Raw genomic sequence first — 3931 nt, 5'->3', positions numbered from 1 at the left:
TTTATTGATTTTTTACAGAGAGGAAGGGAGAGGGATAGAGAGTTAGAAACATCGATGAGAGAGAAACATCGATCAGCTGCCTCCTGCACACCCCCCACTGGGGATGTGCCGACAACCAAGGTACATGCCCTTGACTGGAATCGAACCTGGGACCTTTCAGTCCACAGGCCGACGTTCCATCCACTGAGCCAAACCAGTTATGGCTTAAATAATTTTTAAAAAGACCAGGGCCAGGGTTCCTGGGAATGTTCCAGGCTGTCAGTATCATGGGGGGTTAGCGTGCTTGCCGCTGTGTCTAGGTTGCACAAAGGAATAAGTGACAGAAGGCTCAGCGTACTCCTGGCGTTCAAAGGCCCTGGGGCAGCTCTGAAACGCAGATGCGCCATCCGGGCGGAGCAGCGCCATGGCCTGGGGGACAGCCCTGCCTCTGTGCGAAGGAGTTCCAGGGGGGCTGCCTCCCCCACCTGGTGGCTGGGCCCGCCTCTCCAGCCTCCTCACCGGGACACTGTGGCCACAGGCAGCTCCACCAGAAAGCGGGCACGTAGCTCCACGTCCCCAGAGCTGGCAAGAGAGTCGGGCTTCCTGAGCTGCCCTTGTAAACAGGGCCTTGGCGCTGGAGCCAAACTATTTCTCTCCGTTTCCCGAAGGTCCAAGTGCCTCCAGTTCTCATCCGAAGAGGAACACACCAGAGAGTCGCCACTCAAGGTGGCAAAGGTCACACAGGCCACGGGGAGAGGCAAGTCCCAGGCTGAGCCGCCGGGGCCACGAGAGGTGGCGGCCCTGGGGGAGGGGGGAGAGCCCACGCCCTGGTCTCCGGAGGAGCCTGCGTGGCTCTCAGACTCCACACGGGGACACGCAGCCCTCCTGCTCCTGGGCCCTGGCTCCCCGCCGCTCTCCCTGGCTCCCAGCTGGGCCACAGCCAGCCACGTGGGCCCGTGGCAGGGACACGCCTGTGTGTCTGGGCCCCACAGCTCCGTGTGGAAGCCCTGGGCTGTGACACGGGGCTGGGGACAGTAAACACATCATCTCCTGTCCTACAGTGACCCTGAGAAGCAAGGGGTATTTTTTTCTGGTTTAAAGAGACTGAAAACAAAGCTCAGAGACGCTACGTCGTTCGCTTGAGTCAACCCCGCCAAGTAGGCACCAAGAAGACATCAGAATGCAGTCAGTCTGCGTGTTCATCTTCCCAAGAGCTAAAGGCAGCACGCACTTCTGTTCCTGACCGGGGACAAGGCCTGGGGCCCTCTGTGGGTTCGCCAGAGAAGCTTCTGGAAAGTTTCTGAACTCCCCAAAGAGAAGAACATTTCCCCCCCCTCGTGCAAGCACGTCCCCTCAGGCCTGGGGCAGCCTAACGGGTGGCTTTGCTGCGCCTGAACCGGGCACGGAGTGGGCTCCTCAGGCAAACAGTGCCCACCCGCCAGGCAACGAAAACCAAAGACGGAGAGTCGGGACCAGTGGGCACGAAGGCTGCACCCCAGGCCCCAGCCGTCCGTCCGGAGGGGGCTGGAGGCCAGCCTTGGCAGGGAACCTTCTCTCTGCCCACGGCCATTTGGGTGTTTGCGACATCATTCCGGGGCCATACAAAAGGATCAACTTGAACATGAGCCTGCTGCATGTGGTGAAACATTTAACGAACTCACCCCGGATGCCCTGGCAGGGCCAGACCAAAGGGTTTCTCGGGCCTTCAATGGCCCCTGCTTTGGAGAGTGAAAACAGCCCTATCAGGGAGAGAAAGGATGAACTCTGACCCCCGCGGGAAAGTCAATAGACCTGAATGGGAGAAAAGGCTGCTTCCCTTTGAACTTGGTTTGCACAACTGTGTGTTGAGTTACACCGTTCACCCTTGGACAGTGTGGGGGGCGGTGAGGGGCACCGACGCCCCACGCAGTCGAAAATCCACATACAACTTTGGACTCCCCCAAACCTTAATTGCTGACGACCTAGTGTTGACCGGAAGCCTTGCTGATCACATAAACCAGTGGTTCTCAACCTTCCTCATGCCGCGACCCTTTCATACAGTTCCTCATGCTGTGGGGACCCCCAACCATAAAATTATTTTCGTTGCGACTTCATCACTGTCATGTTGCTACTGTTATGAATCGTCATGTAAATATCCGATAGGCAGGATGTATTTTCATTGTTCGCGACCCACAGGTTGAGAACCGTTATTAACGTTAAACAGTCGACTAACACATGTTCTGTGTTCTATGCATTACATACTGTATCGCCACACTAAGGTGAACTAAGGGGAAGAACATGTGATTAAGAATATAAAGAGTTTCACCGGCGAGTGTTTTCAAATTGTCGCGAATCTCCAAAACATCTTCCAAAATGAAAGGTTCGTCTGAGAATCTTTTCAAATTGTTGCACATCTCCAAAAAAAAATTAAAATTAAAATCTTCCGATAATATTTATTGAAAACAATCCACGTGTTAAGTGGACCCGCCCAGGTCAGGCCCGTGCGGTCCAAGGGTCACGGTACAACCCCGGGTGGGCTGGCACCCTTCTCTCCTGGTGAGAGGGAGCTGTTCCGAGCGCCCACCGCTCCTCCCTCCTCAGGGGTGGGTGTCCCTGGCAAAGCTATGGCTCCCTCTGGGGGGCGACTGGGGGGGAGGAGACTGCTGGGGTGCCTGCTGCCTGCTGCAGCCTCCCCACCTTACCCCACAGCCTCTGCTCCTAAAGTGCCGGCCTAGACCAAGAGCACCCACAGGCGACCCACCCACAGGTGGCCCCAGCAGGCCAGCGGGGCTGGGCAGGGACTCTTCGGCCTCAGCCTGGGCCCCTTGCTGTCTGAGGTTTGCCCCCCCGCCCCCCGGGGCCAGACTTTGACTCTATTGAGGCCGCCCTCAGGGGACCTGGCATATGCAGCAGGGCCCACCCAGGCCCCATCGAAACTGCCCACTGCCCACACACGTGACTCCTTTCCCACAGATCCCGCTGGACTTCTTAACCGCAGAGCCATCCCCCAGGAGGGCTGCAGGGCCCTGCCGAGTGGAGCCCAGCCTCGCCGTTTGACGGATGAGGCCCCGGAAGGGTGGCGTGAATGGCAGCGCTAGGGCATGAGCCGGGGCTGCCTTCTATGCCAGTTCTCTTTCCACATCATCGCGTGAGCGCTCAAAGGGAGGCATCACTAAGGGCGGAATCCAGGCCCTATCGGGGGTGGGTTTGGAGCGTGAGCTCCGAGGCTCCGCAGGTCGCCACGGGGCTGCTCTGTGCCACGCCAGCCCCGAGTGGGTAGGCTGGGGCTGTTTCTTCATCAGTGGCGAGCAGCCCGCATTCCGCCCTCCCATGTTTTGGAAGCTCAGCTACGTTCCATGTCTTTGAGGACCGAAGGCGTGGAGTCTGGGAGCTCCTGCCTTCACATGCCTGGGCCTGGCCCGGACGCTGGGCGGGGAAGAGTCAAGGTGTCCCGTGAACAACCACTCAGCCCAGGCATGTTGGGCTCGGATGTGGAGGGGAGGGGCCTGGGCATCGGTGGGTGCTGGTGCTGGGCATAGACACCGCACACAACCAGGACGCCACGCAAGGAGGTTGGGGAGGCGCTGCACTTCAGTGGCAGGAGGCTCTTTCTCTAAAAGTCTCTCTGCCGCCCAGGCTGGTGTGGCTCAGTGGATAGAGCATCGGCCTGCGGACTGAGGGTCCCGGGTTCGATTTTAGTCAAGGGCACATGCCCAGGTTGTGGGCTCGAACCCCAGTAGGGGGCCTGCAGGAGGCAGCCAACCAATGATTCTTTCTCATGGTTGTTTCTATCTCTCTCCCCCTCTCCCTTCCTCTCTGAAATTAGTAAAAAAAAAAAAAGGGGGGGTCAAAACTAGGATGACAGCCTTGCTAGCCCCCCACCTCCCACCCCCAAGGCTGCAGAAGGGGCCCAGCGTGAGAGGCAGGAGCCCAGTTGCACAGCCTCTGGGTCAGTGCGCGCTGCCAGGGCGGG

At 58.6% G+C, this 3931-nt stretch overlaps 1 long non-coding RNA gene across 1 annotated transcript in view; it reads left to right on the top strand.

Moving 5' to 3' along the window:
* The window catches only part of LOC106726154, a 9088-nt gene extending 7454 nt beyond the window's left edge, over positions 1-1634 (top strand). Inside the window, exon 3 of the long non-coding RNA XR_001362184.1 lies at positions 648-1634. This is a non-coding gene — a long non-coding RNA (uncharacterized LOC106726154). The remainder of the gene's footprint in view (positions 1-647) is intronic.
* Positions 1635-3931: the final 2297 nt, after the last annotated feature.

The sequence above is a fragment of the Myotis brandtii genome, unplaced genomic scaffold (genome assembly GCF_000412655.1).
Source record: "Myotis brandtii unplaced genomic scaffold, ASM41265v1 scaffold231, whole genome shotgun sequence".
In the NCBI taxonomy this organism is placed as follows: Eukaryota; Metazoa; Chordata; class Mammalia; order Chiroptera; family Vespertilionidae; genus Myotis; species Myotis brandtii.
This window is presented reverse-complemented; position numbering and strand designations above follow the sequence as displayed.